The sequence below is a fragment of the Ambystoma mexicanum genome, chromosome 6q (genome assembly GCF_040938575.1).
Source record: "Ambystoma mexicanum isolate Mex_15411 chromosome 6q, UKY_AmexF1_1, whole genome shotgun sequence".
Classification (NCBI taxonomy): domain Eukaryota; kingdom Metazoa; phylum Chordata; class Amphibia; order Caudata; family Ambystomatidae; genus Ambystoma; species Ambystoma mexicanum.
This window is the reverse complement of record NC_090937.1, coordinates 1,008,834,045-1,008,848,704: the sequence shown is the minus strand read 5'-3', so window position 1 is coordinate 1,008,848,704 and position 14,660 is coordinate 1,008,834,045.

Sequence of the window (14,660 nt, the reverse complement as noted above, 5' to 3'; positions counted from 1 at the left end):
TGACGTCAATCGCGCATGTGCGAGCAGCGTCATAAAAATGACATCACTTGCGCAAGCACGAGTGACGTTGTATTCTAGAAGATAGAAATAAACATAATAATTAATGTTCGGTTGTCAGAATGACCATAATCAGCGATGTTAGAATTAGCAGAGCGGAGCTATTGTATTTTTGGAGTAATAGACCAGCGCATAAGAGGGGTGCCCGAGAATGCCAACATGGTGTGCATAACGCATGCGTGGGCAGCGTACACAACCATGTTGTCACTCGTGCGTGCGCGCGTGTGAACATCTCTCTAGTGATTAATTATTAAACCAGTATAGGCTCAACAAGAGCTAGTACATTTGGGTGCCAGGGGCCAGTCAAAACCCTCTTGTTTCTACGCTAGGTAAACCTTAAGGTTTGACTAAGATACATACTTACATCATTAACTTAGAGCAGTGTACTTCTGCAGTTCCCTAAGCTTGTCTTCAGTTTATGAAACCACTCCCCTATAACGTTCCAAAAAAGTAAGGCTAAAGGGAAGTTTGATGGAAGCTGGAGTTAAAATGTTTATTCTACTTTTTTTTTAATTGAAAGACAATAAGCAGCCCTTACAGGCCTGCCTCCTCCGCAGGAAAAATGTCTATGTACCAAATTATTTTCAGTAACTCAGAGTGAAAGTCTGCCAGCGTATTGATAATTTCAATTAGTCCCACAGCAAAATGGAGAAAGGTCAAGCATCTGTGCAGCAAAAGACATTGATTTGTGCCACTAAAAGAGTTAATAGAAGCAATGATATTTCCCTGGGAGAAGTTCAGTTAGCAAAAGCAGCTATTAATACGAGTATCCAGTAATATCCGCATCATTAACAAACGTAAACGAACACAGAATCTAATTTCCAACTGTTGTTTTCTCAATACTTGAATGGTTTTACCAATCGGTCTAATGATTCATCGCGTCAGTGTATTGATGTCTGCTCTGCAGAAGACGCTGCTAGCCGCCTTGTGGTGATATTTCTGGAATAATGTCTTATCACATTCATTCGGCCTACATGTTCTGAGAATTAACTCCATGAGAATTCAGCCTTTTACATGGTGTGTACCCCATTTCCTGTGGAAGTATAGGTATTAATCATGGGTTTGGTCGCCCTTCCCTGAAAGATTTCAGGGAGAATATGTAGATTGATGTGACTTTCTCATGAAAGGCCAACAAGAAATTTTGAGCGTGTACCAATTTTCCTGTGGAAGTCACTGGCGTAACAAGGGCCCCCGCAACCCCTGCGGTTTCGGGGGCCCTGCGATCACATGTCCTGGGAGGGGGCCCCACTTGGAGTAAAAAAATAATTAAAAAAAATTGTTTTCACATTTTATTTTTATGTTTCTTTTTGAATTCACTCTGCATATATGAAGACATTATTTCTGTAACAGAAATTATTTCTTTATGAAGGCAGAGTGAATACAAAAAGAAACTTTTTTTTCAAGTACGGGGGCTACCCCCACCCCATGACATGAAGACCATAGGCTGGAGGCCTCCATGAGATGGTTTAGGGGAAGCCCTATGACTTCAAAAAGAAATAGTTTATTTTTTAAGTCACTCTGCCTTCATAAAGAAATTATTTCCGTTATGGTTCAGTCCTTAACGGAAATAATTTCTTTATGAAGTCCGAGTGACTTCAAAAAGAAACTATTTATTTTTTAAATATTATGGCTGCCCTTGAGCCCATGACATGTGCGTGTGTGAGTGTACGGTGAAAGAGTGCACACAAATGTATGGGTGGCTGGGTATGCATGCGTGCGTGTACAGTGAAAGGGTGAACACTTAAATGTATGGGTGGCTGCCTGGGTGTGCCTGTATGGTGAAAAGGTGCACACTTACATGTATAGGTGGCTGTCTGTGTGAGTGTATGGTGAAAGGGTGCACACTTAAATGTATAGATGGCTGCCTGTGTGAATGTATGGTGAAAGGGTTCACACAAATGTATGGGTGGCTGGAGTGCGTGTACGGTGAAAGGATTCACACTTGAATGTATCAGTGGCTGCCTGGGTGTGCCTGCATGGTGAAAGGGTGCACCCTTAAATGTATCGGTGGGTGCCTGGGTGTGTATGCCTGTATGGTGAAAGGTTGCACACTTAAATGTACGGGTGGCTGCCTGGGTGTGCCTGTATGGTGAAAGGGTGCACACTTAAATGTATGGGTGGCTGCCTGGGTGTGCCTGTATGGTGAAAGTGTGCACACTTAAATGTATGGATGGCTGGGTGTGCATGTGTATATATGGTTAATGGTGTGTGTGCTTGTGTTCAGGGGCGCAACAAAATCTACATTTCAGGGGGGCTAACCCTTCAAATGTTGGGAGAGGCGCTAACTTCACATTTGGTGGGGAGGAGCAAACTTATTTGTGTGGGGGCATCTAACTTCTTTATGCATTTTAATAAGACTATTCTAGTGCGGCTTCAATGTTATAAGCAGTTAACTCTCTCATGTAAGTCTGAATGTGAGAATGACTGGTCTCCTGTTCCCAATTTACCCTTCCAATCACTCCCCTGGCATGCAAGTACTAAACCCACATCACAATTTCGATTGCCTAAAAAATGTGGCATTTGAATGCAGGTACTAACAGTGAAATGCTGTACATTAGTAATTGCTGGGCCGGGGCTCTTTGTTAACAGCGAAACCCAGGTGCCGTTTAACATCTGTGTCCCTTTCTGTCTGCCAACTGCTCTGTAGGTCAGCCAGGCCAAGTCAACATATCCCACAATTTCAGAGGGCGGGGGGGAGTCCCCGTCAGCTCAATGGTGTTGCACCACTACTTGTGCTTAATGCCTTGATTACTTATTGGTAATCTTCATTACTCCTAACCCTATTCGTCCTCATCCCAGTACTTGTGTATGAGGCAATACTTGTGTATGAGGCAATAGGTAGAGGTACATGAAGGTAATGTCTGACTTAGCTACATGTAATCGTCATTACTCCTAGTCCCACTCTTCCTCGTCCCAGTACTTACCTATTAGGCAAGGAGCCTCATATGTAAGCACTGGGACAAGGAAGAGGGACGTGGAGGTAATTCTGTGCCAATGAGCTGATTTTGAAGGTTGGGGTAGGTGATGTGAGGGAGAGGGTATGTGTGTGGGGGGGTGGAATTGTGCAATAAATCATAATGGTTGTCCATGTCCATGCTAAGCAGGCATGATATGTGGTGATAGTTGCTAGAGAGGCATTTTGGTGCAGCCAGTCTAGTCATTCCTCAGTTTGGTATGACTTTTTTTATAACCAACTTTATTTTCATTTTTAACAGTGCATATACAAACAATCAGTTATACTTTGTTCTTGTGATGCATTGCTGCTGACATTATTCCATTCTCTACCGCATTATGTGTCTCAGCATTGTTTCCAGTTTTCTGACCCATTGAACTTTCCCCCCTCCTAACTTCCCCCCTTCTGTCCTCCACTCCCTCTACAACCTTACTCTTATCATTGCCAATTAAAATGGTCCTTGTCCAACTCCACTCCTTCAGCCGAACTACCAGTTATGGTCCCTCTATGTCTCTTCAGCGTATATTAATGTTCCTGAGTATTCTCGGTTTGAAGTAGTGAGCTTCTCTTTCTCCCACATAATTCTCCAGGGGTTCCCATATCATGAGAAATTTCAGATATTTTCCAGACTTTGTGGCACAGATGTTTTCCATTGCCATGATGCCCCACACTTTGACCCACCACCAGGGTGTGGTGGGGCCCTCCAACGACTTCCATCCTTGGGCCACTGTCATTCTTGCAGCTGTCAGTAAATGAGTTATAAGTGCTGCTCTATTCCCTGATGCAGCGTATTTTCCTTCCACTACTACACCTAGCAGGATTACCTTTGGTGTCCATGGCAGTTCAATTCCCGTTATGTCTTTAATGTGTCCCAAGATTTCTTTCCAATATGTCATCATCTTCGGACACAACCACCACATATGGAACATGTCACCACTTTCCCCACATTGTCGCCAGCAGTCTTGGGGATATGTTGGGATTATCTTATGTAGGCGATTAGGGGGCATGTACCATCGATAGCAGAGTTTATATGCTGATTCTTTGATCGAGGTGGATTTGGATAGTTTGTGTGCCTGTGTCCATATTTAACCCCATTCGTCCTCTGAGATTGCCTCCTCCATATCTCGCTCCAAGTCCCTCATGTATTGGAAGGTGTCTGCTGTTTGTGCCTTATCCAGGAGTCTATACAGTCTGGTTATTCCTTTCTTGGGTATTCCCTCTTGCATAGTCAGTTATACACCCACTGGGGGGCGTAGACCAGCCTTCTTTACTGCTGGATGTGTGACCCAGTGGCGCAATTGTATGTATTTGTATCTGTGGTTTTCGCCAATGCCAAATTTTTCTTTGCAGTCCTCAAAGGAAAGTGGGGCACCATCCCGGTACATATCTTGTAATGTCAATGTTTCAGCTTCCCCCATTCTATCCAAAATGTGCTCTGGAGTCACGGTGAGAAGTCTGCGTTATGCGTTAGGGGGGATAGAGGGCCTAGGCCTTGTCGAACCTTTCTCCGCCTGGTATGACTTTTTTAACTGGGCATTTCTGATAAAAGCAGTCCTGCTAAGTGTAATTACCTGGCTAGACTGGCATTTGGGTTCTGCCAGTCTAGCCATTTCTTACTGCGGCACTGTATATTTTTCTGGGCATCTGTGATAAAATGATATGATATGATATGATAAGTCCTATATAACGCACCTGTACACAAGTGTTTTTGGGGAAGGAAAACAGAGGGAGGACAAGACCAATGATCTTACTAAGCCTTGTGCCATTCAGATCATGCAAGTGCAAGGGGAAAGGGAGGGGGGAAGTACAAGGGAGAGGGTAGGGGAAAACAGGGCAGCAATGTTCTGAGTAAGTGTTTCCAGGGCAGCGCGGGTCTGGGTAGTGCAAGGAGAACAAGGGCCTTTAGGGTTACAGTTACAGCCCCTAACTTCGTTGTAGGCCCGGAGGAGGCGCAAGGGTGACTGAGCAACAAAGAGCCTGGACTCAGTGAGACTGAGGGTAGCCAAGCAACCAGTTGGTACAGCAGACAGGTAGGTCAGGTAGGTCAGCAGGGGAGGGAGAGAGAGAAAGCAGAGGAGAAGAGGAACATCTTGAGCTGCTTCCGGAACTCCAGGTGGTCCGGCTCAAGTTTGAGAGGAGCAGGGATGCCATTCTAGAGGGAGTTACCTGCAGAGGAGAGAAATCTATCCCCAAACTCTCTGCCTGGAGAAGCATGTAACCCTTAGGGCTCGAGAAGGAAGGTATTTTTTAAGAGAGCATTGGATGAAGTGCGGATCCCAGCCCCAGAAAGCCTTGTGCACAATGCAAAGGATCTTGAACTTGTTCCTTTCAGCTACCGGGAGCCAGTGGAGAGACTTCATGGCTGGAGAGAAACAGTCCCTGGGCATTTGGCCAAGGATAAGTCTCGCAGTCCTGATCAGGATTAGTTGCAGAGGGAAGAGATTAGAGGAAGGCAAATTGAGAAAGTGGCTGTCACAGTAGTCCAGCCTAGAGAGAACCAGGGCTCTAGAGACAGTGAGCTTCTGCAGGAAAGTGAGAAAGGGAGGAGGTGCAGCTGGTAGTTGGACTTCTTGGCGACATCCGAGGTGTGAGGAGAGAAAGAGAGAGTGGAGTTGAAGATGACACGAGGAATGAGCGAGAGAGGAGAGCAGGCTGAGGGGAGCCTAAAGGAAAACTGAGGGTCATCCACATAACACTGAAAGTTAGAGGAGAAGGTAGAGATCAGGTGGGCCAAAGAGGCCAAGTAGAGGTTGAAAAACCAGGGTGAGAGGATAGAACCCTGTGGAACGCCACAGGTAGGGAGAGGTGGCGGAGTGAAAGGGATCACGTTGGACCTGGGATGGTCGGTCCAAGAGGAAGTAGGTCATCAACTCCGGGGACTGATCCATGACGCCCAGGTTCTCACAGAGTCGATTGTTCAGGATGGCGTGGTTGACCTTGTCGAAAGCAGAGGAAAGTTCAATCAGGATGAGGACAGAAGGAATGCTGGAATCAAGGTTAGAGATCAGATCTTCACAGGTGTTCAGGAGAGCAGTTTCTATGCCTCTGCAGCTCTTAAGCCAGACTGATGGTCATGGAGACAACCAATAGATTCAGTGTGGAGAGGAAGCTGGGAGATGGCCAGCTTTTCCAAGAGTTTGGGAGAGGGGAAAGTTCCAGTGGCAAAAGAATGATTACCAAAATTGGCCAAGGCTCGAGCAAGGGTGTCAATATGGTCCTTGATGATTCTGGAGGAGCGGGCAAGCACCTGTTTCGATGACACTTCCATAGATGGGACTTGTCTAGAAACCTCATCAGGTGTTAGAGAGAAAGAGGAGAAAGGAGGAGGAGAGTGAGATATGGCCAAAGGGGGGTCGAGAGAAGAAGAGGAGAGTTTTAGTGCAGAAGCGAGAGGCCAATGACGTACAGAGGGCCTGTTGAGGGAACAGGAGAGGTAGAGACCGCAAAAGGATTGGCCAGTTCATTGCAGATTGTAAAGAGTTTGGCTGTGTTGTTAGAGGCCGCAGAGACGCATGCTTGAATGTGTGCTTTCTTCTTGATGAGTGTTATTGCTGCGACTGGCATTTTGGTGCAACCAGTCTAGGTATGTCTAAATGTGGCCTAGCATGCTTTACTGTAATGTTATTATGTGTCTACCAGTTGGACATGTTTTCATTGTGGCATGGCATTTTTAATAGCAAAGCATTCATGGTCATGTGCACTGTTGGCGACTTGCATGTATTGGATTGCTGTTACCCTACAAAACAATAGCAAACACTCTGGCTTTTTAGCCAATTTTTCTCAGAAAGTGTGCTGTATATTGCATTAAAAACACATATGTATACCTTTCTCCTAGTGCACTGCACTGTGCGGCATACCCCTTTAGCAGCACGTTTGTGCGTATTGCGCAAGCGTGGTAGTCTATGCCAGCCCAATGTGAGGCACGACCCGTGATTTGTTGCCAAGATGGGGGGGCCCTCAGCATGGCTCGCAGGGGGTGCCCCCAGATCTTGTGTTATGCCACTGGTGGAAGTGCACACAAGAATATTGAAAGTGCAGTGAAAAACAAAAGAGGGCGGGCCGTCACCTGTGGACGCAGCTATGGGTACCACGCTGCATGAGGGCGCAAAGTCTATAAGTCTACATGGGCCTCACTGGAAATTTGGGACGGACTGGCAACGTAGAAAAACTCTACAATCTTCCCCTCCCCTTTCATGCCACTCATAAACAATAGTGACTTTACGTAGGGATGGGAGACTCATTGACTGGATGGTGAAAGGAGCACGAAAGATGGGAGACCTGTTCACTATTGTAAAAAATCCGCTCATTCTCAGAGAGTAAAAGGAGTTTGGGGCTAGAGGAATGCAACAGAGTCCCTTGTTTGCAGACCCGACTAGGGTCCTTCACCCACAGAGCAGAGGCAGCAACCAGGCAGGGAGGTTGGAGAGTCTCGGGAGGATAGCTGAATGGCAACGTGTTGGAAACAATACCACAAGTAGCAACACAGGTTCGAGCCCCGGTCGTGCTTAGAAACCTCTGGGTATTGAGTACATTATAAATAACCAATTACAATACAACCAACAACATTAGAAACCGTTTTTCACTTACCCACAGTTTTGAAAAGACTTATCTCTAAGTTATACAAAGCAATTAACGACCTCAACACAGATTCTATTGTGATTGATGGTTGGCACAGGGTAAAACACTATCATCAGAAGAGTAGGCAGAGGTTTATATGGCAGCAGCAGAATCTCTAAGCTCAAAGGTAGCAGAAACTCAGGCAAAGATAATAACTAGATGGTACAAGACACCATGCTTGCAATCCTAAATTGTCCAAGGCCTGTTGGAGAGGATGCAGGGAAGCAGGCACTCTACTGCACATTTGCGGGGATGCCCTGTAATCCAGGGATTTTGGCTGGCAATTAGATTTTGCCAAAAGATGACTTTAAGCCTGGACGTACAGAATGACCCTAAAATATGCTTTCTAGCACTAAGGAATCTCATGGATGAGAGAGGCACAAACAGGGACTTTAAATTGCTGTTTCTCTGCTGCTTGCAGCCAAACTAACTATATTGAGAATGTGGAAAGATGCGGAATCCCTGACGACTGAACTATAGTTGGACAAAGTTTGTTCAATTTTGGCAGTAGAGAAATTAACTGCCGATATACGGAATGCACGCTGACTTTTCTGGCGATATGTTCCCTGTTACTGCAATATATGAGGAAGGACTTTAATGCAATGACCTGCCCAGCCAGACTTCGTGCTTTGAATTTCATAGATGACCCTTGATGTATAAACATTCATATATCTTAATTTGCTATTTGAGAAAAATCAATGAAATACATCCCTTAAAAAAGTGGTGTGTACATCATCCAGATAGGAGTCCAGGCTAATATGTTGTGTGTGAGCACTGCACTCCCTTTTATGCAGAAGTGTAGCCAACAATTATGGATGTATGCCTCATTCCCATTTATAGGAGTTCAGCCAAAATGTATCGGTGTGGACCCAACACCCGTGGCATTGCAGCTAAACATTGTGTATGTCCAGCCCTTTCTCGATGTAAACACAGCCATGAATTGTGAGGGGCTGTCCCCTTCCTTGTGGGATTACAGATGTAAATTGTAGAGGTGCTCCCCGTCCGTCCCTTTGGCAGCAGATCCACAGATTGTGGGTAGACACTCTCTTTCCTTTGAGTGTTCAAACATACATCATGCGTGTATGCTCCTTTCCTGTAAGAGTGCATCCAGAAATGATGGTTGTGTGCCACCTTTCCTAGGGCAGTGCACACAAGAAGTGTGGCTGTGCACTCTCTTCCCTTGGGGAGTATAGCCAGAAAATGTGGTTCTATGTTATTTTCTGTGTGGGAGGGCAGACACAACTGTGAAAGTGTCCAGTTTTCCTATGGGATTACAGGCAACACATGTTGGTGTATGCCATTTTCCCTGTCTGGGTTCCTCCAAATATTGCTATGCTAAATCAATAGGTTTGGGTGTGCGCACCCTTTCTTGTGGCAATGCACCCACAAAACAGCGGTTGTGCACGCCTTCCTTCTGGAAGTGCATGTAAAATGTGCTAATCATCACCTAATGAACACAGCAGTTTAATTTAGTCTTCAAAGCCCGAGCTAGTAATTTATGGAACAGTGAAAAAACGGGTTGCACTAGCTACCACTCACTACTGGGAAATGGTGCTCATTCAGTCAGAGTAATAAGGGGTGTCCTGTCTGAGCCTCTATAAACAAGTAGCTCATCACCCAAAACATCTAAGAGGAAAACCAACAGCAAAGTTAGAGGAAAGGTGTATTTCCATACAGGTGTGGATATTCCCCCCAACCCCCGTCTCTGAGCACAGAAACCTTGGGGTTTTATACAGTTTTACAATGGGGCGGTGTGCGCTGCAATGAAGCTAGTCCTAACTGATGCATCTTTGTCGCAAAGTCCCCCACTTTCCCTGCGATGTCTGCCACTATGCGGTTCGTCGCAACAATGATTTGCAGGTGAAGGTATCTTGTTAGTGGATGGATTGCATTTGCTGTGATTAATCCTTTCCTCACCATAAGAGTGCAAGGTGACCCAGCATGCTCTTACAGGCATGTGGTCAGTGCTTTTCCCATTGCTTCACATGTTCATGGCAAAGTAGACTCTCCTGCCATCACCAGCATGTCTAATGCTTTTCTCATGAAATATCTCCTGAACTATACACAAAGATTTGCATAAAAAAAACTACAACTGTGAATCTCCCAGTGAGTGCCAGCACTTTCTGAATTAGGATGTTGCTCCTGTTATGTTATGTTATGTTATGTTAATTACACTTTTTGAGCACACGTATACCCGAGGGCATCTTGGTGCTAAAAGTGGAAGTGAGGGGGAATTACAGGCTGCTATTAAGAAAGCAGAGTCTTCAATTTCCGCCAGAAGGTCCGGTGGTCGGTGATCTCACGCCGGGGCAGAGGAAGGTTGTTCCATGATTTGCCAGCGGCAACCGAGAATGCGTGGCCCCCTTTACTGGCTAGCCTAAAACAAGGCACCACCACCCAAAGGGTGGCTAGGGAACGGATGTTGTGTGTAGGCAGATATCGGGAGAACTTGGTTTGCAGGAATTCTGCACCAACCACATAGAAGACTCTATGCACTATGCACATGGATTTAAACATAATCCGATGCGCAACAGGGAGCCAGTGCAGTTGCCTCAGCAGAGGGGTCATATGAGCACCAAAAGGTGGTTGACGGATGGCTCTGACCACAGCATTTTGGAGTAGTGGCAGCCAATCAATTAGATAGCCAGGTTGGGCCAAATAAAGTAAGTTACAGTAGTCGAGGACACTCAGAACCAAGGCTGCAACCACCGGGGCTGGTTGGCTGTAGAAATAAAGGGAAGTACTTTCCAGACAGTCCGAAGTTTAAAATGGCCAGATTTACACACTACACTGACCTGTTCATCCATCATCATCAGAGTGGTGGAGATCTGCACACATAGATTCCGTAAAGACGAGACTGGTATAGCAAGCGGGCTGAGGGAAGAAGGCCAGAAATCAGCCATCCAGAACAGTTGGGGTGTGGTCGTACCCACAACAAGAACCTCGGTTTTGCTGCCGTTTAGTTTCAGCCAGTTCAGTGACATCGATGATCTCAGCTCCTCCAGGCAGCGTCTTAATCGGGTGGCCGTTTCTGACTTAGTAAGATCGAGGTGCACCAATATCTGAGTATCGTCAGCATACGAATAAAAGCGGAACTCGTGAGCCACAATGAGGAGCAGGAGATATCTTATATAGATGTTCAATAAAATGGGAGACAGTGCATATCCCTGAGGGATTCCACAGGAAAGAAGGACGGGCGCTGGTCGAAAAGGTGGAAGAGAAATAGACTGGGAGCAATCAGCCAAGAAAGCTGTGAACCAGTTGAGGAATTGGCCAGAGATCCCTACCTCAGCGAGATGTGAAATCAGAACAGAGTGGTCAACGGTGTCGAATAACAGAACTGCTCTGACACCGCTTTGATCAACTAGACACAACAGGTCATCCATGACTGAATTTAGAACTCGGTACCTCTGCCTGGCGGGAAACCGGCCTGCAGGGGATCAAGAAAATGAGAGGCTTCTAAAAACGTAGAGAGAAGAGAGGATACCAGCACTTCCAGGACTTTCATCAGGAACAGCAGACGAGAAATATGGCGATAGTTAGCCAGCATCTCAGGATCCAATGAGGGCTTCTTGAGCAGAGGAATGACCAGGGCATGCTTGAGAGAGCGGGGGATTTCTCCCATCAGAAATGAGATGTTGACTGCTGAGGTGAGATGGTTAATTAAGTCAACTGATGTGTCCTGTAGGAGAGCCAAAGATATGGCGTCTGCTGGAGAAGCCGATTTTAATTTCTGAATAGCAGAGAAAACATCTGAGAAAAGAGGGAATGTAGACCAGGAATGTCATCTCAGTCTCATAATCTACAACTGTTTATTATAAGGGAGGTCCTGCCCTCAATGTGTCAAGCTGAAAGCCACTATCAGGAGACAGCTTTACCTGAGATTAGAGGAACCTGGCAAGTTTCAGGATGCTAGGCCAAGTCCTCTCAGACTCCACAGTGACTCGCAGAGATCAGACCACCTAAGGTCACTGTGGATCAAGGAAAAAAACGGGAAAAAGAAAGAAAGAAAGAAAGAAAGAAAGAAAGAAAGAAAGAAAGAAAGAAAGAAAGAAAGAAAGAAAGAAAGAAAGAAAGAAAGCGAAAAAAACAGGGAAGTGTCAGCTCACCACAGGATCACAGAGCATTAAGATGCAAAGTCCATCTCCAGCTGGATATTCTTTATTTGCTGCAATGGGCCTGATTGACCCTCAGCTGATGTCTGTTGTCGTTCTGACGTCTCATGGCATCTTGGCATCCGATGGAAAAAGACATTTTACAAATGGCTCTTTGGGGTTGGCACAGTAAACGGTAACGGGCGCCAAAGAGCCATGGAACTCTACAAGCACCGTTAACAGCCATTCTCAGTTCTTTAAGGGTGCCAATGGGATGGTACAACATGGCCCTCCTGGGAAATGTCATTTGACATCCAGTTGACAGTTGATAGACAGCTGACATTGTCCTCATATGTCCTGGATAGTTATTTATATTTCACTCCAAGAAAAGGGCATTAGCACATTTGAAAGCTAGGCACTGGTGTGTGTCTCTTAGAAGCCCACCAAAGGCTGTAGTTTCTCAGGAGTCTGCCATAATATCTGATGCCCCACGTGCTCAGGTATATTCAAAACTCTAAGGTACATCCTTAGGATAAGCCCAAGTTGGGAATATTCCTGTTTCCTCTCTCCCTCAAGCTCTCTCTTATGATTTGCTTCATTTGTCTGAACCGATCCCCGACAATACTAAAATTGCTGAATGCACCCATGTTTGAACTTTCCTCTTCACCTCTTCCTTGTCTCCCTCATTGTACTCCTCCTCAAACTCCAGCCTCTCTTCACGTGTCTGCTCCCCTATTCTTCCTTGTTGGTCTCTCCCTCCATGGCCTCCAGCCTTTCCCTCACATCACTACCTCTTTCTGCATAACTCTGCACTTGCAATCACCTCCAAACTTCCTCACACTTGCCTCCATCATTATACCTGGCTGTGGGACAGAACTGGGCCTCTATAGGTTTTGATTGTTTGATAGCTTTATTTATACCATATGCAGTTAAAAAATATCAATACAAAATGGTATCGTAACATTGTAAAACAGTCAAAACAGGATAGAACATGTACAAAAACATGCCAATTCATATAAGAGATATCCATTTTACATTGAACTGCATATTTTAGAGCCTCTCTTGGTGCAAGAGTCTCTCTTTTGTATTTTACCCTTATTTACTTTGTATTCAGTCTCACTGGACGAAGTGGTTAAACTTATTTCCAGTTTGAAGCCTTACAATTTTAACTATGATCCTATCCACACTCATCTTGCTAGACAACATGCGTCATCACTCGGTGAGTTTATTTCTTCCTTTATAAATTCTTCTTTGTCCCACGGTGTTGTGCCACCTGAGCCACCTGAGCCTGAAAGGTCCCATCTTTCTTCTTTCTAAAAAATGCAATTTCTTCATAATAATACATTGTCTAACTATCTACCAATTGCTAGCCTGAAGTTTGGAAAGAATTGTGACTGTCCAACGTCTAAGCTTTTTAAAGGCTCAGGGTCTCTTTGAAACCTACCAAACAGGTTTTAGACCAATTCATGGCAATGACATGGCGCTCTTTTTAGGGCTGCTGATGAAAGTGGCATTAGCATGTTGGTCCTGCTCGATTTGTCAGCAGCTTTTGATACTGTGGATTTTGATGTTCTCATTTCAAGGTTAGCAACAGTCGCACAAGTCTCTGAGAGTTCATTGAAATGGTTGTCTCCTTTTTGTGGGACCACTCCGAGCTGGTTAAAATGGGATCATTTTCATCTGACTCCCTACCAGTTAGTTGTGGTTTGCCACAAGGATCCTCTCTTTCTCCCCTGTTATTTAATATCTAGATTTTTCCTCTTCTGAACATCTTCTCCCAATTTGACCTGAGCTATCATTCCTATGCAGATGATACTCAGATCTATGTTAGACTAAAAGAAACCAAAGATGCCATAGACCGAGTGCTAGCCTGTGCATGTAAAATCAAACACTGGATGTTAGAAAATATACTCCAACTCAATCCTTCAAAAACAATCCTTCAATCAACTCTCTCAAACCTTCACGATGCCAAGGTGACTTTTGCCCTGCACAACTTATAAAAGATGCAGTGAAGGTTCTCACCCCTTTTATCACTAGGTTAATAAATGCCTCGTTCAAATCATGTCAGGTTCCCATTAATCTAAAAGACGCTTGGGTACTTCCCCTGCTCAAAAAAGCCTTGCTTGACCCTACCATCCCAACTAACTACAGGCCAATAATCACAGTCCCTTTCCTTCTCAAAATCATCAATAAAGCAGCCTACCTCCAAATTCAGTCCTACCTAGAGACCAACAACCTTGTAGGGCTTAGACCATCTGGATTTAGACCCCTTCATGGAACTGAAACAGCCCTTCTAGATTTGAAAACGCAAATCGACCTAATAAAAGACAACAGACAATGTGCACTACTTCTACTACTAGACCTGTCTTCTGCCTTTGATCTGGCTGACCCCAATATACTTTGTCAACACCTATCTTCGGCAGCAAACTTCCCCACAGAGGCCTCAACTTGGATTAAATGACAGAATGATGAGAGTATTCTCTCCTTCAGATGCAGCTGACCCAACCCCCATCACCTGCGGGGTGACACAAGTCTCCTGCGTCTCCCCTACACTATATAATGTGTTTACCAAACCCCTATTCAACATCCTGGACTGTCTGGGTGTCATCTACACCAACTATGGAGATGACACCCAGATACTGATCCCACTTTCTGGGAACTATGACGCTGTCAAAGACCGACTAAATAAAATATATTTTGTCATTAAGGCATGGATGGCCACCCATAGGGTGACGAAAAGACTGACATTCTTATATTAGGCGCCCCTACTTACCTCAAAAAACTCAACCCTAAATACACCTCATTCAATATAGATGGCAACCTGATTACTACGGCGAAGGAAACCAAAACCATAGGCTTCCACTTTGATTCCACCCTGAACCTTAAGATACAAGCTAGCGCCACTGCGACAGCTACACCTGCAAACATATGCACACATG